The sequence below is a fragment of the Anabas testudineus genome, chromosome 3, assembly GCF_900324465.2.
Source record: "Anabas testudineus chromosome 3, fAnaTes1.2, whole genome shotgun sequence".
NCBI classification, from domain to species: Eukaryota; Metazoa; Chordata; class Actinopteri; order Anabantiformes; family Anabantidae; genus Anabas; species Anabas testudineus.
In genome coordinates, this window is record NC_046612.1 from 400,792 (window position 1) to 428,775 (window position 27,984).

Sequence of the window (27,984 nt, forward strand, 5' to 3'; positions counted from 1 at the left end):
TGCTACAAATATATTAGTTTGAATTAAACTTTGACAATGATCAGAATAAGTCACCAAAGTTTGGTTGGATTTAACCTGTCTGACTGCATTTCACACTTTCACACTGCCACCGTTTACAGGACAGTTGAGAAGTGCAGTACACTGTAAGTGAGTTGGTGTAAATGCAGCCAGTGTGTGAATGAATGAGAGCTCTGTGAATAACAGCTCCACATACAGAGTCCATTTGGCCTGAAGAAGAGTAGCTGTGTGAGGAAGATGGAGCTCAGTGGATCTCTGCTGGACTCCTGTTTGCCTGTAAACACTCCTGGTTTGATCTGTTTTCTTCTGTAGGACTCATGTCAGTGGAGGGAGGATCAGGATAGTGTACAGTCGGTGAATGTCCTGCTCCGGGAGAAGAAGGTTCTCTTTGTGGGGGTGAAGGTGCTGCTTCAGGATCCATCTGTGTTTAGCTTCATTATAGGATGGCCAGCATGGACGCAGTTCAACAACAACAACAATACAATGACAATACAATGTTGTGTACACCTAAATTAACAATTAGTGCTTCTGAGCTCATGGTAAACTGGATCACAATGTAGGAAGAGGAGGATGTTACTTGATATGAGAGTTAAAGGTCAGACTCAACCCCTCAACTGAAAGTTGAATTTTCAGTACATGGGTAGAAATCTAGATTTTGTGTTTTCTAGTGTAGATGCAGAAAAGGGTTGCTTTGATAAACTTTGTAGTTGACTTCATAAAGACTGTAAATTGAATTAAAAAAGTTATTAAGATATGTACTAACAGCAAATCTATCAAATAAAACTGAACTGAACTGGAAATTTAAGCTTAGTAATTAAGTTTAAGTTAATATTAATGTTGAGGAAAAAACAGAAAAAACTCATTAAATCAAGTCGTGTGTTGTGGATGAGCTGAACGTTGTAATGTTAGTGAATCAATGAATAATGAAGAAAAACTAATCCTACACGACCATTTAAATCAAAAGACACATTTGTATTGGAATCAAAGGAACAGCACTAGAGTGGTTTAAATCGTATCTATCGGATAGATTTCAGTTTGTACACGTTAATGATGAGTCTTCCATGCACAGCAAAGTCAGCTATGGAGTTCCACAGGGATCTGTGCTTGGACCGATTCTTTTCACTTTATATATGTCCCCTTTAGGCAATATTATTAGAAACACTCTATAAATTTCCATTGTTATGCAGATGATACCCAGCTATACTTATCTATGAAACCAGGAGAAACTAATCAATTAGTCAAACTTCAAGAATGCTTAAAAGACATAAAGACCTGGATGTCCTCCAATTTCCTTCTCCTAAATCCAGACAAGACAGAGGTTATACTGTTTGGGCCTAAAAATCTCAGAGACACTATGTCTAATCACGTTCTCACCCTTGATGACTTAGTATTGGCCTCAAGTAAAACTGCAAGAAATCTCGGAGTTATCTTTGATCAGGATATCTCCTTCACTTCATACATCAAAGAAATCTCTAGAACTGTTTTTTTTTTCACCTATAAAACATTAGGAAGAAAAAAAATTAAAAAAATTAGGAGCATCCTGTCCCAAAGTGATGCTGAAAAACTAGTCCATGCATTTGTTCCTTCCAGACTGGACTATTGTAATTCATTATTAATAGTTTGTCCCAATAACTCATTAAAAAGCCTCCAGTTAATCCAAAATGCTGCAGCCAGAGTTCTGACTGGAATTGGCAAGAGGGATCATATTTCTCCAACGTTAGCTTCTCTCCATTGGCTCCCTGTTAAATCCAGAATTGAATTTAAAATTCTTCTCCTCACTTATAAATCCCTTAATAATCAGGCTCCATCTTATCTTAAAGACCTCATAGTTCCATATCTTCCAAGCAGAACTCTCCGTTCTCAGGCTGCAGGTTTACTTGTGGTTCCTAGAGTTTCCAAATGTAGAATGGGAGGCAGAGCCTTTAGCTACCAAGCCCCTCTCCTGTGGAACCAGCTCCCAGTTCAGGTTCGGGAGGCAGACACCCTCTCTACATTTAAGACTAGACTTAAAACTTTCCTTTTTTATAAAGCTTATAGTTGGAGATGGATCAGGTGACTCTGAACCATCTCTTAGTTCTGCTGCTATAGGTTAGTCTGCTGGGGGACCTCTACTGATACACTGAGCTCCTCTCCTCTCTCCTATATCCATTCAAATTCTACCATTTCATGTCATTAACTTTGTGTCTTCTCTCTCCTGTAGTCGTGTTTCCTCCTCTCTGTCTCCCTCTCTCTGTACTTTTCTGCAGGTATCCTCGGCCTGGAGCTGTACATCTCCAGAATCCAGTTCATCTGCCCAATGTTCTGCTGCTTGTTGTTGTCTTTATTGCCTGCTGTTCTTTTCTCTCTTCTCTTTCCACTCACCCCAACCGGTCAAGGCAGATGGCCGCCCACTATGAGCCTGGTTCTGCTAGAGGTTTCTTCCTCTAAAGGGAGTTTTTCCTCTCCACTGTTGCCTAAAGCTTGCTCAAATGGGATTGTTGGGTTTTCTCTATAATTTTTTGTATAAATATTTTCTGTAAGGTCTTAAACCTTACACTGTAAAGTGCCTTGAGATAACTTCTGTTGTAAATTGGCGCTATACAAATAAAATTGAATTGAATTGAATTGAATTTGTTTGAGAGAGAAATAGCATAAATGTGTAGGTGGTATTATAGTATGACTGCACAAACAATCGCTGCAGAGCTAAGAAGAGAAGCGGAGAGATGAACGTACATACCTGTGTGGAAGTGCCCCAGGTGTGCAGTGCCTTCAATATTGTGTTTAGTGCTCTGCTTCAGCACTAAAGTCTAGTATGGAAATCATACAAGTTGATTCAGTCCTCATGAACACCAGCCTCGTCTGGTATTGTGTGAGCACCAGAAAACTCCAGTATGCATGTGATTAACATGTGTTTTCTTATTTCCACAACATATTAACAAGTGACCAGATTTACTCTGTACAATGATGTGCAGAGTTCTGATGTTGGGAAAAGTAACCCGGTAAAAATAGCAGTCACGTGAATAAGATGCTCTCACAGATTCCTGTAAGTCGCTGAGCTGCTGCCTGATTCCTGCAGAGAGATGTTCCCTGTGCTGCAGCTTTGTGTTCAGTCACACGTCTCCACGATTCTCAAACCACATCCAGGTTTCTGTCCCTACTTAAATTCTTTTCCAGCCACAGCCTGCAGATGTTGTTGTTTGTTTTGTTTTGTTTTTTTTACCAAATCTCTTCTATTTTTTCTCCCACACATGTGCAGGACATGTGAGAATAAAAAAGCAGGAATTTCTGGCACAGCTTCACCAAGTGCCAAAAACCATGGAGACGTGAAAAGAATGTGAAAAGGTCAAAAGGACCATAAGCTGAAACAAGTTGGCTGATCAATAAAGTGAAGTGTTGCTGGAGTTTTGACGTGTGAATTCTTAAAACTAACATGGTGTAGAGCGTGTGTCTAATCTGCCACCTCACTGCTTAAACATCCATCTGTCTGGGACCAGGTCACGCAGGCCTGCAGCAGCTCCACTAGTAACTGAAAGCCACAGAGACACACAACTTTGTTCACCAGATAGAGAATCCAGTAATCAGCCTACACACACTAACAACTGTGAAGGGACAAATTCAGCCGAAATAAACTGTGCTGAGAAACACAAGCAGCATGAAGAAGGAGATTATGGTCATTGATGAATCTCAAAAGGCAAAACGTCCTAATACATGAACATTGCCACAACAAATGTTGCTCTGAGCTTCTTTCTGTTTTCTCTCTAATGGAACATCAACTGCTCCAACAGACTTCCAGAGGAAAGTCTCTAAAACCGGCTTGATAATCTTGAAGCGACTTGTAGGTACAAAGCAGCGAAAGCCTCAGACAGGCAGAAGATGCTGAAAGCAAAGGATATGTTTCAGTGTCTAAGCAGTGAAGCTGCTGGGTGAGTAAAGTTAGGAGCTTGTTCCTCCGTCGTGATACCACAGAGCTGAAAAGCTTTGTCTGGGATCCTTTTCTGTCTGGTTTAGGGGCGAGAGGCAGTTTAGACCTGGATTGAAGCTGCTGAGTTAACCGCTCTGTTCTCCTCTTTTCTCAACTTCATTAAAAAGTGTTCCTACAGCTTCTCTCTTTTTAAACATTTCAAAATGTCATTCGAGTTTGTTACAGGTTTTTTAGTTTAGTTTCTGATTTCATGGTACCCTTGGATTCTTGTGTTTGTGTCATTGATTTCTTGCCAGGACAGTTAATTGTCTTTAATCAGACATGTTTTATTAATCTTCACGAGGAACCCCTGTTCCTGTCTTCCTCTCCCGTCTTGCCTCGGTGGTGTGGCTGCAGGATCATCTCGTTAGGAGGTTAGAGTTAATGAGGGTTAAGTGAGTGCTCATTAAGTATCATGTGAAAGAATCTTTCTGTTGTGGTGTCCTGAGGGATCAGACATAGGTCTCTCTGAGCTCTATGATTCGGTATACCACAGTTGGTTCATCAGAAACAAAACTGGCTCCCTGTTCGACCTCAGGGTCTCATCCTACTGAGATCACCTGGACACAAATCCTGATGCCAGATTACTTGATAGTTAATCTCTGTGGTCACAGTCCCTCTGGCAAAAACTGAGCCTCAAAGCCTATGATCCTGAAACTATTAGGGTCCATGACTTAGACACTAATACCAGGGCCAAAGTACAATCCTGTTCTTGGACCACTTTGTTATTTACTCTCTTAGCCTCAGCTGCCTTGTGTGATTCCTTCTGGCTGTGTTTATCAGTTGTAGATTGAAAGGTCATGGTCCAGCAAAGAGTTTAACATTTTTCCATGACACAATCATTAACCACAAGCAGTATTAGGATTGTCAAAATTTTACCTGTGCCACAAGGATCTTAGTGCACACAGTGCTAAATGTCAAACTGCACACGAAGAGCTGCAGAAAAACTGCAGGAAACCTTTACTTAACCAGGCACATTCCACTGAAATTAACAACAGTGCAACCTGCACAAGATGGCAACGTTACTTTTACAAGACAAATGAAAAGTTAAAAAAATTATACATTTTAAGAACGCTGTCCTTGATCGTAGGTTCCCATTGACCTTGACTGCAGGTGACTTTAGTGATAGTTGTCATGAGGATTCGAGAATGAATTTTCAGCATCTAACAACGTCTGAAAGTGTTTCAGTCATTAATTCTGAAGTCATAGAAATATGCACATATGTTCAGCTAACAGCTCCATACCAAAAACTAACAAATGTAAAAGTTGATCTATTTCCTGCAGCATTTACGTGTTTGAATCGCTTCAGTGTGTTGTGAACTTTGTGCTAAGTTGAACATTAATGATAAGTGTGAAATTAATGAAGCCTTAAAATGCAGTTAGGTCATCAGTTTTCAGAATTCTCTCATTCATTAACTTCTTCATTTAACCATTTACAGGTGAGTGCACAAAACTAGTTTTGTAAAAAAAAAAAAAAGGAGTAGAAAATAGTTTTAATTTTTCTGAACAGACAGTCAGGCTGTCTTATGTAGGACTATGTCCTCTGCAGGGAGGTGTGTAACAGCCGCAACATTTTACAAAAAGAGCATAAGGAAGAAATGCACCATGTGACAGTGGAAACATCAGAGACCACAAAATTGACAGATCAGGATCAAGAGGATCCCCTTCAGCTCCTGTGAAAGCAGACTGCTCCATCTTTAGTTGTCCATCATTGGTCCATTATTGAAAGAGTGTCAACAGGAGAATAACTCAGAAAAAAAATAATCAAAATGTTTGTTGTCTGGCATCAGGAAAGTGTGACATGTAACTCACAAAGCTGGGATCCACTTAACAGCATGTCAAGTACTTTTGAATGTGAATACACAGGTTTAGTGCTGGAGTTTAGGTCTGTAGAAGAAGACTGCTACGTCTTCAAATGCACTGGTCTCTTCAGCAGACATTGCCATACATATAATCACACACAGAATGATTTACTCACAGTGAAGCAGGAACACGAGTCTTGCTGAAACATCTGCTCTCTGTGCGTTATAGAACAAACCTGATCCAAGATTGTAATTGGACGAAGAACTCTGTGAAACATGTTCTGAGGCAACTATATAAATAAAAAATATAGTAAGGGCACAGAGAGAGCTAGAGAAGGGCAAGCCAACTGTGGAGAACAGACAACGACAATGAGGTAATGAACAGGTCTAATGCACAGTGATGACATATTCATAAACACATTCATATATAGCAAGTCACCCTTATGGAGAACTGGAGAAATGGACGCACAAAGTCAAAACAAAGTGATATCAAGCAGCTGAAATGTGAGCTAAACAGCTGTAATCTGGAACCTCATAACTTCATGACTGATTTCTTTATCCCACCTTTGAGTTCTTCATTTTTTCTAATGATGTCTCTTGCATTTAAACAAAATTAAAAAATAAACGATTGTGGAGAGAACAGTTTATGTTCACAATTAAGACTCACTTTTGGAAAATCCGCTGAGAAAATAAGAGTTCTCACACAGAGAGCTGGATTAACGGCCAGGGACAACATGGCCGTTACATAAAGGCCAGCAAGTGTTCTGGCATGTGTAAGTGTTGGTGTGGACGAAGGTGTAAATACTACTTCTCATGGCTACTATTACTCACGTAATGTTCCTGATGGGGGGGTAGTAGGTGAGCCGATAAGTAGATTTGGATTTGAAGCTGGCTTCAACAAACGGAGGTGGAGCGTACCAAGATAGTAGACAGCTTTAGAGGGATAGGGCAGCACCTTTCCAAAAGACAGTTTGACCTATACGTCCAAGTTAAGAGTGGATAAACCTACTGGGGCAAACACGGGCCACTGTGTTACGCAGCATCTGTCAATGCAAGCAAAACAGAAACCTGCTCCACTAATATCTGCAGGCCAGGACATTTTGCACAGACACTAGTTTTCAGTCCAATACAGTGTAATGAACCAGGGAGCACGACTCCTCATGGTAAGATACTAAGATACTTTGAGTGTGTGTATATGTATGTGTCTCTGTAATCTACTTGACACCTGCAGTCTGCAGCAGAGTCAGTGTGGGAAGAAGCGCGTTGCACACTCAACTTTATCTTGATGGTTTTTAGACCTGGTGAACTAGTTTTTTGAGGAATTATTCATGTATTATTTTTAATATTGAATATATTTCTATTTCTCTTGTGTCCGTTGTTTCAGTTGGTTTATTCACTCTTGTTTTATTTCTAATTTTTTATCAGATATTTTCATGTACTTTTACAGCAAGGTAAAGAATTAGGTTCAGGGTTCACGGCAATACATTATGACAGTGACTCTATATTTGTGTGTGTGTAAATCAGATATTATTGGTGTAGCAGAAATCACATGTTCCTCCTGGAGCTTTACAGTCTGTAAAACAACAACTGAGGCTTCGCTCAGGGGACACGAGACAAAGGCTGTGAGCACATTTCCTCCTTTTGGAAGTTTCCTCTCGGAGATCTTAAGGGCTCAAAGAACCAGAACCAGAAAGAACCAGTTGTGTAATCTTACAACAGAAGGTTCCTGTTTGAACACTGCTGTAATCATTCCTCCTCTTCTCTGAACTTGTCCTGAAGCCCTCACAGTGACTACAAGCGTTTTTCTTTCTCTGTTGAGCTGCAGTTGAAGGAAAGGAACAGGAGGAGGGAGTTTTGTGCTGAAGAGGCTGCAGCTCTTCATGTGACTGATTCAGATCTTGAGGCCTTTTTGTGACATCACTTTGCGTAACTGTGGATTTTATTCTTCATCACTTACATTGGAATGAATTGCTAAAAGGTGTGAAAATAAACAAGGAAAGATGACTAAAAAACAGTAAAAGAGTTCACATGGACATGAAAACTGTGAACTAGCTCGTTTTTTCTTTTTTCTTCTTTCATTGTTAAACAGACAAGACACAATACATACTCAGGTCACAGTGGAGTTGTCCTGTTCTTCAGTGACAAGACCTGCTCCCATCTGCCTGTGTAGGTCCATATGTTGGAAAATTCCAAACAGAACAGGAACATTGTGTCCTCGTGACCCGTCCAATCAGCATGATCAGATTTAAGTTGATGGCGCCCCCCCCCCTCCTCACGTGTCAGCAACACTACAACATATAAAATCAGGTCTGACATTAATTATCTGTTCTCGTAGTTTAAACTGGGCCCCATCATTCTCTGGTTGGTCTGGGAGCCAGACCCTGTCTCATCAGCAGCTGGATGTAAGACTGAGTTTTTGATTGAGAAAGATTCACAAAGTCTTTTATGTGTAAAAGTTTTTTATCATTCTGTTCAGAAGACTCCTGAGATCAGTTCACCATGAGTCAGCTGCTGCTGACACAAAACCTGAAGAACACGCTTTGATTCTGCTGCGGGATCATGCAGGGGACATGTGTTCCTGCACATTTGTGACCTATACATGTGTATGTAGCAGACAGACGTTGGTATAGTCTGTCTGCTGGTTGGTGTAGTGGTAACATCACCACCTCCCATGTGTTCAAATCCCAGCTGTGGCCTACCTCCAGTAGGGGTCCTTAGGCAAGACCTTCTCACGCTGCTCTGCCTACCCTTGTAAGTTGTACTGACTTGCAAGTCGCTTTGGATAAAAGCGTCTACTAAATGTAAATGGTATACACTGGTCAGCTGTTTGACGCTCATCAAAATGCGACTGCAGAATTTGTTAAAACAGTGATAAGCATCTGATCTAAAACACATCAAATGCATATGTGGTGTGTGTTTTCCCCCGACGGTTGAAGCTGCAGCGAGTCACACAGTTTTCAGTTGTGGCTCTGTGTACTCAAATACACACCTGATGAATGGTAATGGACTGTGCTAAAACACTGAAGGTCCTTCTGCCTTAACAGACAAAGCACTTCTCAAGTTCCCATTTTGTATTGTCGTGTTTCTACACTTGACAGATTTCACATGTTCATTTGAAAGGTACAAATCTTCATAAGACACAATTGGTGCACGTGAACATTTTGGCTGGCGCGCCTGACACTGTTTTTAAGCTTAGAGCTCCCAGCTGGCTTTCAACTCTTTCAGATATGACAGTGCTAGAGCTACTTGAGTACAGGAAACAGTTTATGTGACCACTCGATAGGAACAGGACCCAGCATGGTGAGCAAGGTTCATGAGCATGAAACGATTTCAACTTTCTAACACACACACGGTTCACACCGTCGCACGTTAAGAACTGCCCAAAGAGAAAAGTAGAAACTGGATGTTCCAGACAGTAACCGTGTCCTTAGCTGTCATAACATGGACTTTAAACGGCTGATTGAGATTTTCACATCTTTAAGAAAAGGTCTAAAATAATATGTTGGTTCTTCTCCCAAATGTTGTTTAATAAGTAATAAAACTGGACAAAGTGACAGGTAATGATCCTGAGTTTATAACAAAGGTTTGATACAAACATGCAACAGACACTGACATGAACCTCATTTAGAGTTCACCACAAACAAGATCTAATTGTTATGTGAAGTTCAGCAGCAGCAGGGGAGATGTTCCTATCATATGTCAGCTGCTGTTTGAGGTCAGCAACAAGATTGTTCCCATTTCCCAGATTGAGGACGGTTCAGTGAGGTTTAAATGAAAGAGCATGTGAGCCCAGTTCATAGATTTTAATAATTACACTAAACTTAGTGTCCTGCTGCAGGTGTCAGTCGTCGTGCAGCTTGCGTATTTACCTGCACTACACCTGTTTAAGTGGATCTGTGTTCAGCGGCATCAGCCGTCCTGTATGGGGTGGTCTGCTGGAGCAGCAGCATCACAAAAAGGGACAGGAAGAAGCTGGATAAGGTCATCAAGAAGTCCAGCTGTGTCCTGGCCTGTCCTCTGGACTCAGTGAGGCTGGGAGGGACAGAAGGGTCCTGGCTAAATTAGCATCTATGCTGGACCATGAGTCTCACCCTGTCTGCCCTGGAGAGCAGCTCAGTGACAGACTGATCCACCCTCGCTGTGTGAGGGAGACATGCCCACATCTTTTCTTCCTGCTGCAGTCAGACTCTACCACGAACACTAACACTGTACATTTGGCTTCCATCTGCTGTAATCGTGTGCAGGACTGTATTTTAGGTGATTTACCACCAGTGTAATATGCAGTAGTCACTACTGTATTTGTTTATTTATCCATCAAATTCCATATACTGTACATACCTGTTGGGACATATTGTACACAGGCTACTTCAGGCACTTTGCTTTGTATTTGTACTCTACTGTTGCAACAATGTAATTTCCACATTGTGGGACAAATAAAGGTTTTCTTACCTTATTTTAAGATACTTGTGAAAGTTCATTACCTGTCCTCATCCAGATCATCAAACCTGCTCCTGCTCTCTCTCTTAACTCGTTTTAACTCCTGTGACTTCTCTTGACAGAAGACTAGCTAGGTCAGCATCAAGCTCAACTTTAGAATGCTGCATCAGGGGCCTCTCGGCTTTACACTTGTACCAGAAGCATCACAGTGGGTCTCCACCCTGCACACCACTTTATTTCAGACAAAGTTGTTCTGGTCCTTCATGTCGAAGAATGTCCCAAAGTGTCGGAGTTGAGAAGGATACATGAGCACAGTTGGTTTACATTTGTCTGAAGCACTGAATTTAACAAATCAGTGCTAAAAAACTCTATGATCATCAAACAGAGTCAGTCAACAAAGATGTAAAGAATCAGTAACGTCAGCGTCTGAACAGGGAAAAACGTATACACGCTGGTCTAACCGATTATTTATTTACCAGATAATCATCAATGCCACTGACAGAGAAAACAGAAGTTTGACTGACTGAACTAGCTGATTTCCTTTGCTCCTCTCTGCTCCACCTCTCCACGAAGCTTCACTGGGAGGGACTAAGATAGTCGATGGACTGGGGGTTAACACTGTCACCGCACAGCAGGACGTTGTTCTCTCCAGGTAGTCTGACTTTCTTTCACAGTCCAAAGACCTGTAATCAGGTCAACTGGTGACCTGGGTGTTTGTCTGTCTCTGTTAGTCACCCTGTAATAGACTGGAGGCCTGTCCAGGTGTACTGCACTTCTCGCTTCTCCCGCCACTTCAGCTGGGATTCAGTACTCCCACAGCCTCTGGTCTTTGGTCTCTGGTCTTTGGTCTTTAGTCTCTGGTCTTTGGTCTTTGGTCTTTGGTCTTTAGTCTCTGGTCTTTGATATTTAGTTTCTCGCCTCTGGTCTCTGGTCTCTGGTCTTTAGTCTCTGATCTTTAGTCTTTAGTCTCTGATCTTTAGTCTTTAGTCTCTGGTCTTTAGTCTTTAGTCTCTGGTCTTTAGACTTTAGTCTCTCGCGTCTGGTCTCTGGTCTTTAGTGTCTGATCTTTAGTCTTTAGTCTCTGATCTTTAGTCTTTAATCTCTGATCTTTAGTCTCTGATCTTTAGTCTTTAGTCTCTGATCTTTAGTCTTTAATCTCTGATCTTTAGTCTTTAGTCTCTGGTCTTTAGTCTCTGATCTTTAGTCTTTAGTCTCTGATCTTTAGTCTTTAGTCTCTGGTCTTTAGTCTTTAGTCTCTGATCTTTAGTCTTTAGTCTCTGATCTTTAGTCTTTAGTCTTTAGTCTCTGGTCTTTAGTCTTTAGTCTCTGGTCTTTAGTCTTTAATCTCTGGTCTTTAGTCTTTAGTCTCTGATCTTTAGTCTTTAGTCTCTGATCTTTAGTCTTTAATCTCTGATCTTTAGTCTTTAGTCTCTGGTCTTTAGTCTTTAGTCTCTGATCTTTAGTCTTTAGTCTCTGATCTTTAGTCTTTAGTCTCTGGTCTTTAGTCTCTGATCTTTAGTCTTTAGTCTCTGGTCTTTAGACTTTAGTCTCTCGCCTCTGGTCTCTGGTCTTTAGTCTTTAGTCTCTGATCTTTAGTCTTTAGTCTTTATCTCTGATCTTTAGTCTTTAGTCTTTAGTCTCTGATCTTTAGTCTCTGGTCTTTAGTCTCTGATCTTTAGTCTCTGGTCTTTAGTCTCTGATCTTTAGTCTCTGGTCTTTAGACTTTAGTCTCTGGTCTTTAGACTTTAGTCTCTCGCCTCTGGTCTCTGGTCTTTAGTCTCTGATCTTTAGTCTTTAGTCTTTAGTCTCTGGTCTTTAGTCTTTAGTCTTTAGTCTTTAGTCTCTGGTCTTTAGACTTTAGTCTCTCGCCTCTGGTGTCTGGTCCTTGGTCTTTAGACTTTAGTTTTTAGTCTCTGGTCTTTAGACAGTGGGGAAGTGAAAGTAAGGGAAGAGACTAACAATATTCATTCATGAATACATTCAGCTGTGTGATGTCAGTTTGTGGTTTACACTATGACTCGTCGTCTTTTTGCGCATCATCAATAATCATTTCCATCGGCTGCAGCTCGTTACGCAGCAGGAAGTTAATGTGATTTTAAATTAATAAACATGAATCTAGTGTCGAGTTCAACGTGTCTGTGATCAACGTGGTTACGGTGAGCGCGTATCGTCGAACGCACATCGTGGTGGTGGACAGCTCTGAAGAAGGAAACATCCAATATCTACAATACCACAGCCTTAAACTCCAACTTGAAAGATTTACAGCGCTCGTGGGGTTTTCCTGTAAAGACAAAAATCCATTTCCAGTTTAACTCGAGTGTTTCACAGATGAAAACCATCAATATCAAGCATCATAAGTCCTTTAATTACAGCGTGTGATTGGCTAAATCACACGTCAGAAAGAAACTCTGGTGTTTTGCTGTGTAACAGTAATGGAGCAGCTCTGCTCTTCTCCAGGCACTTGCTCGGTCTGCACTGAGCTCTGTTCCCGCTCTGAGGTGTCAGCTCTGTTGGCAGCTCTCCATTATTTACACGGCAGCAGAGAATGTGACACAGATTTCCAGAACACAATGTTCTGGGCAAACTGAACCCCCACCCCCCACTCTATGTACTCCCTGTGCTGTGTGGGTTGAGCCCAGACCCAAACAAATCCAGTCTTTGTGCTGGAGCAGAGCAGGAAGGGGAGGCTCACCAGGACCTGGCACCTGTTGTTCAGATGCAGATACAGTGTCAGTGCAGGGCAGCTGTCAAATTATCAGTGCAGCAGGGGATAAAGATCAAGATGTGTTTGCTGCAAAGGAAACACTGTCAGAGTTTCAGAGAAGAGCTGAGAAAAGCTACAGGTTGGCTGAAAATCCTGTGTTTGGAAAAACGAAAGTGGGACAGAACCCTCATCACAAAATATAAACTTTCTGATGACTGATCGAAATATTCTTCACATTTACATAAATCTCTAAATTCATCATTGGATGTCCTCCAATTCCTTCTACTAAATTCAGACAAATGGTAAATGGTCTGCACTTATATAGCGCTTTTCTACCTAGCTGGTACTCAAAGCGCTTTACACTGCATCTCATTCACCCATTCACACGCACAAGCACACACACATTCACACACCGATGGCAGAGCTGCTATGCAACTGACCTGACTCACCGGGGGCAACTAGGGGTTCAGTATCTTGCCCAAGGACACTTTGGCATGTGACGTGGCAGCTGGGAATCGAACCACCAATCCTATGGACCAATCCATGGCAGTCAACTGCTCTACCTATTGAGCCACAGCCACCCCCTAATGTACACTATGTCTAATCTCATTCTCACCCTTGATGACTTAGTATTGGCCTCAAGTAATACTGTAAGAAATCTCAGAGTTATCTTTGATCAGGATATCTCCTTCACTTCATACATCAAAGAAATCTCTAAAACTGCCTTTTTTCACCTGAGAAACATTAAAGTTAAAATTAGGAGCATCCTGTCCCAAAGTGATGCTAAAAAACTAGTCCATGCATTTGTTACTTCCAGACTGGACTATTGTAATTCATTATTAATAGGATGTCCCAATAACTCATTAAAAAGCCTCCAGTTAATCCAAAATGCTGCAGCCAGAGTTCTGACTGGAATTAGTAAGAGAGACCATATCTCTCCTACGTTAGCTTCTCTCCATTGGCTCCCTGTTAAATCCAGAATTGAATTTAAAATTCTTCTCCTAACTTATAAATCCCTTAATAATCAGGCTCCATCTTATCTTAAAGACCTCATAGTTCCATATCTTCCAAGCAGAACTCTCCGTTCTCAGACTGCAGGTTTACTTGTTTCCAAATGTAGAATGGGAGGCAGAGCCTTTAGCTATCAAGCCCCTCTCCTGTGGAACCAGCTCCCAGTTCAGGTTCGGGAGGCAGACACCGTCTCTACATTTAAGACTAGACTTAAAACTTTCCTTTTTTATAAAGCTTATAGTTAGAGATGGATCAGGTGACTCTGAACCATCTCTTAGTTCTGCTGCTATAGGTTAGTCTGCTGGGGGACCTCTACTGATAAACTGAGCTCCTCTCCTCTCTCCTTTCTCCTCTCTCCATTCAAATTCTACCATTTCATGTCATTAACTTTGTGTCTTCTCTCTCCTGTAGTTGTGTTTCCTCCTCTCTGTCTCCCTCTCTCTGTACTTTTCTGCAGGTATCCTCGGCCTGGAGCTGTACATATCCAGAATCCAGTTCATCTGCCCAATGTTCTTGCTGCTTGTTGTTGTTTTATTGCCTGCTGTTCTTTTCTCTCTTCTCTTTCCACTCACCCAACCGGTCGTGGCAGATGGCCGCCCATTATGAGCCTGGTTCTGCTGGAGGTTTCTTCCTCTAAAGGGAGTTTTTCCTCTCCACTGTTGCCTAAAGCTCTCAAATGGGATTGTTGGGTTTTCTGTATCATTTATTTGTATAATTATTCTCTGTAAGGTCTTAAACCTTAAACACTGTAACGTGCCTTGAGATAACGTCTGTTGTGAATTGGCGCTATACAAATAAAACTGAACTGAATTGAATTGAATTGAATAGATTACATAAATAATAATTCTGATGATTGTCAGTTCCCCCTCCACTTACAGAGGAGGGAGGACTTGTAAAGTTTAATGGTCACAGGTAGAAAGGACCTCCGGAGCTGTTATGTGGAGCACTTAATGTTGATCAGTCTCTGGCTGAACATGCTCCTTTGTGCAGCGTCTCAACAGAATCACAACAGAAGTAATTTCAAGGCACTTTACAGTTTTTAAGGTTTAAGACCCTACAAATATAACTGTATACAGAATGATATAGAAACCCAACAACCCCACTGAGCAGCACCAGGAGACAGTGGAGAGGAAGAAACCTCCAGAAGAACCAGACTCAGGGTGGGCGGCCATCTACTTCAACCAGTTGGGGTAAAAAGAGGAGAGAGAACAAGACAACAAAAAATAACAACAACAAGCAGCAAAAACACTGGACAGGTTGGTAGAACCAGTAACTGGACTCTGGACATATACAGCTCCAAGGCTGATGTGATGGCTCTATGAAGATTCTAAGACATGCAGGTCATAGTTTTCCCAAAGGTGCTGCTATGTGTTAAGTTCATGAATCCAGTCCAGCTGCCACTGAACAGCACCTTTGGGATGCAGAGATACAACGGTACCAGTCAACTCTACCACAGGTTCTTGTGCACATCACACCTTCTGTCTAGTCCTCTTCAGTCCACCTAATAAGAGTCTTTCTGCACTTGTGTTAAGTGTTTTGGTTTTGATAAATTATTATTATACATAACAGTGTGCAAACGTGCATTGGCCTTTTGCTATGTCTCTGGCTCTTGTTTTATTTAGTAACATTAGTTTAGATTGTTTCAGGCCCTATTTTGGTTCTCTACAAACCCCAGGGTTGGTGGTTCAACTCACGGTTCTGTTGATTTCAGGCAACATTCCTGTTGAAGTGTCCCTGGACAAGTCACCTGAATCCTTGGCCCCCAGGACACAGCAGCCTGTCCACAAGAATTTCCCCAAGGTAAGGTATCAATATATTACCGTTAAAATACCTTTGTTTGTTGTTTTGGCCTTGGTTTACCCTGAGATATTTTGCTTTACCTTGTAAGGTTTGTCACTTGGTTATAGTAATAAACCTTTCTTAGTTTGTTAAAGTGAGAGTGAACAGCCTTTTCTAGCCTTGTATGTAGTGTTCCTTAAGGTCAGCTGACCAATTATTTTTGAGAGTACTCAAAACAAAATGGAAGCTCAGAGGTGACCGTGCTTTTGCTGCTGTGGCTTAAAAGCATCTTCCTTTATTGTTTTTAATTCTCTTTTCCATGAGGTTTGGTACTTTGTGAGATGTTTGATACTTTCTTTTCTTTTTTGTATGTCATGTTGTGTGTTTTACTATAATTTCTGTCTATTATTATTTGTATTGTTGTTTACTCTCTTGTACAGCACTTTGGTCCCTTGTGATAGTGTAAAGTGCATGATAAATATAGTTCGATTTGGTCTGTTTCCAGTTTGATGACATGCAGACAAACATTATCTTTTAAATAGTGATGGTTAAATTATTAAAGGAAACCAACAGGACTGACGTTTCTTTTATTTGATGTAAAAATAACTTTTTACATGTCTGCTTCCAGCGTCTCTTTTTCTGTGCATCAGCAGGTTTTTACTATCGGACATTCGGTCAGCAGAGATACACTTGTGCAGCTCATTAAGTTCACTGTTGCTCATTTTCTGAACTGAGTTTACATTAGAGCCTCTGAGATAAAGGTTTATCTGCAAAAAAAAGTTCTGCAATGAAATTTAACAATGAACCGAATTGGCAAGTAACATTCCTGCAGTGTCACATTCCTGGTAGTTTGTGGCATGACAAGTGCGTTTCTACAGTTTCCCTGCTGGTGGTGGACACCAGAGATAAAATACATGTCCCTGTGATAAATGTGCAGAGTGGTAAGCTCTTGCAGAGTATCTGTTACTCAAACTGCTGTTGTGGGTTAGATTACATGTTCTGGACCTGAAACAACATGCCACCCCCCACCCACACTGCATTTTCCTGAACACAGTGCTATTTTCAGTTTGAGCAGTCTTTGACTGAACCGGCATCAGTATTATCACAGGCTTCACTTCAGTTCTTGTGGTTTTTCTGTAAGCCTGACAGGTAGGATCATGTTGGAGGAGGTTCATGTCAGTTCACAGCCTGGCAGTCTGAATCAGATTTACAGAAACATCTGTATGGTTAAAGAAATCACTGCTAAAAGCACATTTGTATTCAGCTCAAACAGACGTCAGCAGTTTTAGTAAAAATCATCATCAGTAGACTGATCTGAGAGCACCTCTTACACAGATCCCAGCAGTAGTGGATTGCACTGTTCGCTGTATGGTTGGATGTATCTCCTTAATTCTTCTTTTTACTACTCCATTTCTGAGGGAAATGTACGTTTCACTCCACTACATTTCTGAAACAGTTCTATTTATATAAAACACGTTAACTGAGCTAATATTGTGCATGACTATAAACTGATTTTATCAATTCTGTGTTTACTTTCTCTGCTTCAGTGCCTACACTGACCGGAAGCAAGAAGTGCAGAATCCAATGTTGAAACAATCATTGCACCCTGTTCTGAAAACTGTGTTACATAAATGTTGGTGTCTAAAAAAATGTTGTGCAGTTTTCATCAGGAGCTGTCACTGCCTCCTATTAAAAACTATTTCATAAGCACGAGAAGCCATGACTTGTCCTGAAATTCAAAACCTGAGAGGAGATGAGAAGATATGGTTCTATTTTCAGCTGTTCTGCAGTCAAACCGCCAGAATTCCCGGCAGTGTATGAGATCAGATCAGAGGACCAGTGAAACACAGCAGGAGAACCGACAGATCTGACTCCTAATGAGGGTGAAAGAAAAACATCATCTCATTGACAAGGGGGTTTATCCAGACTGACTCACACTGGTGAGAAAATTGACCTAGTTTTCACTTTAACCTCTGACACGAACACTGAATGGTGGAAATGTTCTGTTGTTCTGTGGTTCTAGTTATGGAAAAGGTGAAGGTGGAAACCCCAGGTGGGACATTTAGGACTTTTATTGTTATTACTATTAATAACTTAGGTGATATCTGTGGCACATATACAACATCTTCTTCACACAGCGTGTGGTGCACAATGATCAGGAGCAGAGGTGAATCGACTTGTGTTTTTCCTGCACAGGTTGTGATGTCATCAAACAAATTTTGCAGTGGTACAGTTTACGTTTGTCCTGGTCAAACAGCAGAGAGGCTGATTTTGATTTTCTCAGGTTTCCTTAAAAAGTGTTACAGCGTGTTCCCACAAATTCACAAAGTGTTCTTTTTTGGTGTGAAAGATGTCTATCAGGGGTTTACAGTCAGTAATGTCCCATGAGACAAACACTGAAACATCCAAGGGAACTGAAGAGAAAACACAACTGAGCTGCTGCTAATGTGCTGCTCGGGAAGTTAAACCAAACAAACAAAATGAGTTTGTACGAGTTGATCAACCACATCCAAGTTTCAAAAGATGAATGGTGATTGTTCAAAGTCAGCAGCCAGAGAAGATGAATCACACACAGCTGAAAAACTCTACACTGCTCTTGTCAAATATGTGGGGGCGAGAAAGGGGCATGATGGACAGGTTGTGTTAGAACTGCTGTAATCACTGCTGGTGTTCATACTGGCCATGAACAGAACCTTTTCCTGAAGCTGAATGAGCTGAGAATACAGATATAGAATAGATAGAAGACAGCTGTCAGTCACATGACTTACTGTCTGTGGAGGGAAGCAAACACTGGATGCTCCAGCTGCAGCACGGACTTCTTAATTTTCATCTATTATAGGCAACAAATATTTAGATTAAAACCAAAACCAAAATGGAAAAAAAGGTAACGGTTCAGAAACCGATTATCTTCTGCAGGACCTCACACTGGCTGCTGAAGTCGGATCTGCCGGTTTATCTCCAACTACAGCTGCTTGTGTCGGTATCAAACCATCAAAAGGTGCAAAAATTGTACATTAAATGTATCCCCGTTGTAACAGCGACCGTGTGTCTTTGTGAGTTTTGAGGACCTTTAAATAAACATAGTGCCAGTCAGAGGAATCTAGTGTCATGTAAAATAAAAATGTGAAATTGTGTTTAAACCTGTGTACGTTGAATCCAGGACTCAAGCTGTTCAAAGATGACACTTTGCTGTATCTTTAAGGTTTTTAAAGATTATCCTGCAGATCACAGAGCAGGAAAAGTCCCTGACTCATTAGAACTTTCTTATTTTACATGTAGTCCATATCAGTAGAGACAGAATCAGACACATGAAGACATTTAGACGTAGGGAACCTTTACCGTCGCTGTTACCTCAGGGACAGTGTTGGCACTTTTTCACCATTTCATACCGACATAAGTAGCTGGAGTTGGAGGTAAACTAGGAGACGACTGCAGACAGTCACTGTTTAGCACAACATGTCAATAATTCTAGATCAAATAATGGAAAGGTGATGATGAACGAATAGTTTAATTCCTGTGACCTGCAGTGTTTCAGTCATTAAGTTGTCAAGTCCTCCACGTTGGTGACGACTACAAATGAATTGAGATGAACACACTACTTGTGGGTCAGTGATGCTGCTGTTTGGGAGGAGCTAATCATTTAGCTGGCTACCACACTGATCCATGATGGTCAGTTTTGGGGCCACTGTGGTCAGCGGCAGAAATATTTTCATCAGGTTTTTATCATTTCTAATGAAATACAATAGAAATACAATAATAAAATGTTAGCAATATTCCTCCAGTGACAGCCAGTGCTACTGTGGAGTAAGAGGGACAGGTTTACGTCTAAGTCCCACACAGACTTTGCTGCTCCATTCGGGTCTGTAGGGCGACTGTGCATAGTTACTGTGATGACCCTAGTGCTCTGCATGGCCTGGTTGGTTTGATGTCTTTTCAGCAGAGTGGTGGTAGGTGAGACAGCCACAGCAGTCTCCTGCTTCATTTGGTTTTGTTATTTTTCAGCTCTTCATCTTCTCCTCACAGACCTATTTACATCAGCAGAGCATGAAAGTTACAGTTTTATCATAGAAAGGCATCATAGATGAGGACAGACTGTCATTTGACGCACCAAATACATTATATTAAACACTAAATTCAGAAATGTTTCCCTGTGTGAATCTGTGACACAACCAGAACCTTTGTGCTGTTGAGTTGACTGCTGCGGAGGACTGGGATCATCTGCTGTGTCTTCACTCTGATTCTAATAGTTTGACTTCAGCTTTTGGAAGATCTGATGACAAGTGTGCCTAAAATATGAACCTTTCTTTGTTCTGCGCACATGTTCCCTTTAACATTTGTTCTCAATCAAAAGAAAAAACTGCTTCTGTAGAAAGAGAAATCATTTTTATTTTCGGACAGATGTTTTTTTCACAGCCCGTGTCGGTTCAACACGCCTGCACATGCTGTTAACCAACATCTACATTCCTCAGAGGATCAACTGTGAGTGTTGGGATGTTGTAGTGGAGGGAGAGGGGGTGCTCATATTTGTGTTGTTGTTTTCCAGAAAGTACGCTGGCACATGTTCCACGTCCTCTTGATTGGCTTCATTCTTAATCCAGACACACACGGTGACGTAGCGCTCAGTGTTAGCAGACTGCAGGTGATTCAGACTTGATGCAGGGTGAATTAAAAAGAGCAATCGGCGCTAAACGCTTGTCTCAGGAGAGAGACCTGTCTAATAAAACATGTGCACGCCCATAAAACTGGGATCTGCTCTGCTGTAATGTAGCCTTGTTTACAGGAGTTTAACACGTTGGCACCACATGTCCAGTAAAACCCAGAGCCTTCACAACAGCCGACCAAATGTTAGAGCTGTAACCCAGTCAGCATGGTCACAGGAGCAGATAACACTTTATTATCATGCAGAGATGCATCACTAATAACACATTGGGGCGGCAGTAGCTCAGGTGGTAGAGCAGTCGTCTACAAACCCTAGTAGTTCCTCCTGGCTACTTTACAATAAATTATGAATAAAGTATGTAATTGTCTGTCATAAGGTCAGTGGCCAACATCTGGATCTTTCTCACCCATTCAAGCATTCGAATTCCTTTAGGAACCAACAGAACAAAACAGTTCTAATCTGTCACCATCAGTCTCACTGTATGCTCAGTAAAAGCATCAGCTGTGTTTCTGATATTCTTCTAATTTAATCAGTCCAGCTGTCTACACTGTCCACCTGTCGACGCTCATGTGTAAATGCAGCATATTGTTGTTTTATGTCCATGCCTCAATTCTATTTTTGGGGGGAGAGGGTCCTTGTGTGTAAAATGTTAAAAGGTCGATAATAACATTAGACAGAAATCGATGTGCGACAGTGGTGCACTTAGTAGAGCAGCAGGACAAGACGGAAACAAACCAGGCTCGTTGGTTGACAGGAACCTGAACTAACCACCTGACCAGGAGAAGAGCTTGTTCACCTGTGGTCATGAGCTCTGGATAGTGGCCGAAAGAAAGAAAGAGAGAGTGAATACAAGCGGCTGAACTTAGTCTAAATAACAAGTTAAAACAAATGGTTCCTGTGTGTGAGAAAATAAAAGCATGCATTCCTGAATATGACTCTCCTCGTTGTTTCCTAACAGGCTTACTTAGAAATTCATCAGACGCTGCGTGAAGCAAGGACAGAGTGTTTTCTGTCGGACAGAGGGCTTCACTGACACTTTGTGAAAGCTGATGAGATCAGGAGAGCTCCTTACCTGGGTCACTGTGACTCCCACAGAAAAGAAACCAGAGAGGAGCTCTCTGTCATCACAGCCTGATGGAGACAGTTTGCTCCTTCTGTGGTAACAGTAATGAAAACACACATGTACACTTTCATTCTTACACCCATTAAATACTTTTCTTTTAAACTGCCACAATCAACTATTCATACTTTTTATATTTGTCCTTTGTTGAAAGTAACAGCAAATATCAAATGAAAGAAATATTTATGTTTAAATATGTGGCGGTAACAGATTATGCTGCTCTGTATATACAGTATTATAATAATCCAGGTAATAAAGGATAAAGGTCCCTTCACTCACACACAGTCCATGTGCTGCCTTCTGGCTCTCTCTTCAGGCGACCACGAGCCAGAACCAACAGATGCAAACACTGAGCTGTGAGCATTGCTCTTTTATTTCCTTTATGTGGACTTGGTTTTCTCTGTGTCTGCTACACAAACTTCGGTGACAAGTTTAATTGAAGGGTTACTCTCTGGACTATACTGGAGTATAATCTGGATTTAGCTGGATGAAGACAGTGGAAAGATGACTGACCCAGGTCAAACGGAGGCCAAAGGCTCGTCTCGTGTTAAGACGAATGTTTCCTGATGCTTCATGATGAACGCGTGGAAACAGGCTGTTGGTACATCCAGCACCTCGGACCAGGGCTGCTCTTGCACTCTGTATTTGTGCAGGAGGACTTTACTGACCGGCGTGGCCTCGTCACTCACAGAGAGTGATTCTGACCCAATCCGAATGAAATCGGCCAGCTTGCTGTCAAACGTCAGTCAGAGACGAACGATGCTTCAGAGAACATGTGTAAGGGATGTGATGTTCTGTCTTCTGCTGTTTATCTTCTGACTTTCTTCATTTTCTTCTGAATTTGTGTTGTTTTCACAAAATGCACAGAGGTTCAGAGAAGTCAAGTTGTACATAACAACCCCGTTGATCTCACAGCCGGAGAATTACTGAAGGTTCACTGCAGGGTCCAACAGTCGCCATGGGGCCACACATAGATAATATGTCCATTTGTGTTTAGAGCTAGCTGCCCTGTGAAAACCAAAGCGAAGCCAAACGACCGGATTGCCCTCTGAATAATGAGATTTATTGCCTGGTTAGGACCACAGCGAGGTTCTGGCTCAGGTTCTGGTTCTGAGTTTTTTACTGTTTTTCCAGGAAACTAATTCAGTCGTAGAAACATTTACGACCGCCTGGCCAGAGAGATGAAGAATGAGAACAGCTGATGGTGATTATGAAATTAAAGTTTAATGTTTCTGAAGTTACAAAACCGTCGTTACGTAACGGAATGAGACAAAAAGACAAAAGGAGAGAAATTAAACTAAACTCTGATCCTTGTTTCCTGTCGACTTCTCTTTCATGTCTTTTATTCTTTGACCTCTCGCTGAGACGCGCTGTGGGTCCACAGCCAAACATGTTGAATTCATTATCCACATGTTTGAGGACTAACAGAGTATCCTCAAACTCAGCATTTCTGACTGTGACAGGACGACAGAAATAAACTGGCTCATCATCACTAATGAACCTGAGACTAAACATCTGCAAAGGGTCTCTGTGGTCCAGGTCATGGTTCCCAGAGGTGCTGTTCAGCGATGACTGTACCACTCGCATTCACGTCATTGATCCTCAGTTGGTCAGCTGCAGAGACGATGGTGCTACCAGCAGGTCTCAGTATCCAGTCCTGGGATTTATAATTCTACAGCTGCTAGCTGAACATCTTCAGGGTAGCAAAGGTGGTAACCTCTCTAAATACCACAGTTAAACATTAAAGCTGGGAAGAACTAGTGTTGCGTTGGTTGCTGTGTAGCTGCATATGTTGTCTATTGGCCACCCTGGTTTCACTTGGGTCTGAATCAGGCTGAAGGACTTTGTTACACGCCCCACCCGTTATCTCCACCCGTGTATGCTGCCTCTCCACTGTCAAGCTATCAAATAAAGGATGAATTAGTCGTAGCTGGGGTGTCGTTCTCCTTCATACAGCCGGTGTCCCTCGCAGGGTTTCTGTTATTTCAGTGTAAAAACCGATGCTCATTTTCAGCTATAGACTTTTATACATGCTCGTTCCAGCCAATCAGCTTGAACAGATGAAGACTTTGGATGATGTGAAACAACTTGAAGTGGTCCAGGTGAAGGCCAGTTTTCACTGAACAACACATCTGGACTGTGAGACTACAGTCTCATTGAAAAGGAAATCCTTGTTATAAGGAGAAAATGTTCATGATCACAGCTAAATCCTGAATGTGGTGTTGATGAAAAGTCAGATGTTGTTCGGTCTCATTCTCAGACCAGCTGCTGCACACAGACAAAGCAGCAGTGATTCTGTCAGTACCTGGTCTTCGCTGCTTCATCAGTGAACAGGAGCTTTTTCTATCAACTCCTCAAACTGAGAAATGTGTGTGCAGGTGAGGGAAAGAGTTTTCTGACTCTGGTCTCCAGTGTTGGAGACCTTTGATATTTCTGTCCACGTCATTCATGTCCTGGTTGGTAATGATGATGAACAAGTAAACAGTGTGTGCTCGTCGAAAACTTTATTTTCCTTAAGCTGTTATAAGCAGCTCCTCCAGACTGTGACACCTCAGTGTACTGACTAAAAGTCCAACTGAATGTATTTGTCCTTTACAGCTGACATGTCCTCCACTCGTCTCTTAGCAGACTGAAATGTTTACGTCCAGCTGCGCGACCTCGTGCTTTAAGCTCACGGACGTGATGATAAGGTGTGAAGAGAACATGACGATCCAGCCAAGAATCTGTTAGTGACGCTGTTGGACAGCTGCTGCTCTCTGATACAGATGTTATCAGAACCACAGGAACATGTTTTTAACCCTTTTTATTCCAAATACTGTCTGTTCTCCTCACACCGAGTGTGTATCTCCTGAATAGGAAATGAGTCAAATGGATGCAGTCAGCCCGCAAGTTGTTTTATGTTGTGTCACAGTCCCTGCGACGTGGTCGTCTGTTCGCGATGGACAAGGATCAGCCTCTCAGATAGAGTGATGCTGCAGCTTAATCCACCACTGAGTGTCCTGTCCGTGGTAGAGAGGAGGCCGTGTGACTCGGGTCTGTCAGTATCTGGTGAGTTGCTCAGTTGCTCAACATGCCCCCGGATCATATTTTATATTTTTAGACTGTCCGAGGTTAATCTGTTTCTTGTCTATCCTGCTCTGGTTTGAGGGACAGAGGACAGACGATGTCCGTTGATCTATCAAAGTTCTGAGAGCAAACTGACATCATGCTGCCTTTTGCGGACCGATGCTGATGATCCAACGCTTCCGCAGTCGGCACATGTAGCTGTGAATTTAATGAGAACATTGAGACAGTGAATATTTGCTGGTAAGAAGATGAGTCTCTTTATTCTGTGAATTTCACAGGAATTTAGCAGCTCACAAACAAATTATGCAAATGTGATCTTTAGTTTGTGGTCTGCATGTTTCTGTGAAGTCCCCCTTTCTCTGAAACATCTGGAGTCCAACATGCGGATGAGTCACAGTGAGAAACCTCCTTCATGTTCTGTGGAATTAGTCGTGCAGCAGCTGTGGTGCTGATGGTCATTCATCACACAGAAAACCTGGTCCATCACCTGGATAGGAGCTACTGGTCCTTTTTACCTTGGTGGAAATAATGATAAGAAAAGCAGAACGGGACTTTTACTGCAGAGATGGATCCAGACCAACACTCGATGAACCTTGACCATTACACACTACACACCTGTGACTGTACACATAGGTAGGGACACACCTGTACACCTGTCAGTGCACAGACAGTACTTTTAAGAAGAAGTACTGTTGTTTTTCTGTTCCCAGTGACACTGGGTTTGTTTGTTGTGGAGTTTACTGAAAGAACTTGATCGTAGATAGAAACAGCTTCACCTTGTTAAAAGAAAGAACAACTCAAACACTGAATCATGTGTCAGTGAAAATATGAGAATATGTGAGGATGAATTTTCCTTTTTTCTCTTTTCACCAGGCCCGATGCTCTCACACCGTTTAATCTGTTCAGCTATTTGTCACTCTAACGGTTTGGGTCTGGGCTGTCCTCTCAGTCTGGAACAAGACAGGTTTGCTTTTTGTTGGCTTGGATTGTACCCTGAGCAGCTTCTCTCTTCTCCTCATCGCCCTTCGTGTCGTCTCTCTTAACTGAATCAAAGAGTCAGATTCACACATCCTTTTGTTTTGTCCTCGTATCTGTTTGTGAAGTTCGTTTACACTGTGACCAAAGAGGAACTGGGGTCTGAATTCACTATTTATTTATTTCATTTATTGCCTAAATATCAATTATTTTTTTGTATTGTACTACTACTACTACTACTACTACTACTACTACTGTACTACTATTACTACTATTATACAGGGTTGAAACGTACAGTAAATTTACTTTGTACTGTACTTAAGTACAATATCTAGGCTACTTTACTTGAGTATTTGTACTTGTCTTTAACCCTACTGTGATCAGTTCTAAAAAGAAAATTAGGATAATCAGGTTCCACTGAGATTTGAACTCGGAAAGCTGTCTAACCATTACACCGTCGAACCATGTGGCCCCCAGGGGCCGCGTTCACTCGATTCACCGACTGGAACCTGAAAGATCTGATGTTATAATAAAAAGACCATTCATTCAAACACCCTCTGGTTTTCCAGTGATATTACCTGAGCTTCAGTCTGATGTATGCTAAAGGCTGAATGGTTCTTCGGTTCCGTCACACAGGACACAACAGTACCAACAGTACAGAGGCACTCGGCCAAAATGTGATTTACTGGACTTTCTCCTTTGGATAAATAAAAACAGAGTAAACAGAGAAACTTCAGTTCTGTCTCTCACCACCAGGCGTCAGTGTAACACCACAGTTACCTGAGACAGGTAGCACAGGATGTACAGATGTGTTCAGTTTACGGAGGAGACACATCTCTGATATAAAAATAAAAATATACTGCAGTGATTAAAACAGGTTTTTGTCAAACAAGCAGACACAGCAACATTTCATTATTTAGGAGTAGGTAAAATCCTCTATTGAACATGGTTTTTAAGTACCAGAGGTATGCGTAGTACCTGCTCTGCTCTGTTCTCAGTTTATATAATTAGGTTGGTTAAAGTGTTAAACATCACACAGTTGCCAAAGGGAAACCCTTGTTTCACAACCAATACTCAGTGTAGTACAGATACTTCAAGAAGTGGCAAAAAAAGTAAATTTATTTTGATATGTCTGCTCTTCGTTTAGACTCCACCAGTTCTTTTATTTTTATTTTTGAAAAGTGAACCCTGTTGAGTCAGAACCTCCTGTCCAGGGACGTCCAGGACTGAACTGGGACAGAAGTATCAAAGGTGGTAGCTTGACCAAAAAGAAAAATTTGTATTTATATTGTACCTCACTTCTAAGTCACTTTGGATAAAAGAAATGTAAATGTAAAAGAAGCAAAGAATCCAAAAGTACATCAACGTATGTGACTCACATAGACAGGAGAGAAGAAGAAGTCCAATGTAAAATATATATGATAATATAACTTCTTGTTCTAACATGAAAACATCCACTTTAGACCATCAGAGTCTTCATCTGTTTCTCACATGGTTCATCGGTTGTAGTTGGAACATGCATTATCCAGTGTGACCTGTATCAGCGAGTCCATGTTAGTTTTACTGATTCTCTGTCAGCATCATTCTTTTTATTTTTTATTTTGGTTATTCATCATATTGTACGTCATCAGACTTGTTGCCAAAACATTAGAATTTCAGTACAGCAAACTGTTTGACATAAGAGTTCATCTTCTCTGTGGTGGGTGGACTCTTCTAACTTCAGAAAGTTCTGCTTCTTCCTTCAGGACTGTCAGGAAACGAGCAGGCTCTCTCCAGCCGAACATGGCTTCAGACTTCTCTTCTCCCTGTGGATGTAGTCTGGAGTGGAGACGGGGTTCGGCTTCAGTGAGAGCTCTATACCTCTGTGTAAACATTTGTCTACACAGAATCACACTCAGTGTAAAGGGATTTCAGATTTAAACTCTGTCTGTCTTGAACACAGACCTCTGTCTACTCTCTACAAATCTCCTGTTTCACTATCCTAGTTTACACTGCTGCTGCAGGTTTTTCACTGAATCCTCGAGTATCTCTCTTTCTTTGATCACCTTCTTAGTCAGTGCCAACCTTTTAGTGTTAGTTTCCTTCAAATCAACAAAGAACTTCTTCAGGCTTCTTATACTCGTGCTTCAAAACATTTCATTAAGGATTTAATCTCCTTCTGCATCATCAGCCACTGAACCATTTTCTACAGATTTGCATTCAAACAAAGCTGAACTGCTGACTTTAGAGTGAACTTGGGTTTTGTCCGTTTTTGCCTGAGGACACAGGACCATTTAAAATCAGTGAATGTCAGCAGAACTCTAATATCCTCTAAGTCTTTATTCAATTAAATTCATCTCAAGACACTTCACAGTGTTTAAGTAACTGTGACTGGATTCTGGAGATCTACAGCTCCAAGGAGGAGGATACCTGCAGAAAAGTACAGAGAGAGGGAGAAAGAGAGGAGGAAACAACTACAGGAGAGAGAAGACA

The 27,984-nt window shown here is 41.5% G+C and overlaps 1 long non-coding RNA gene across 3 annotated transcripts; it reads left to right on the forward strand.

Moving 5' to 3' along the window:
• The first annotated feature begins 24,296 nt into the window (after positions 1–24,296).
• On the forward strand, positions 24,297–27,949 carry LOC113174114. Of its 3 annotated transcripts, none has more exons than XR_003299880.1 (4): positions 24,297–24,519; positions 24,625–25,170; positions 25,411–25,672; positions 27,258–27,949. It is a non-coding gene; the product is annotated as an uncharacterized LOC113174114 (long non-coding RNA). The 3 variants fall into 3 exon arrangements; XR_003299879.1 differs by having other exon boundaries at positions 24,625–24,777; positions 24,886–25,170; positions 25,411–27,949; XR_003299878.1 differs by having other exon boundaries at positions 25,411–27,949.
• Positions 27,950–27,984: the final 35 nt, after the last annotated feature.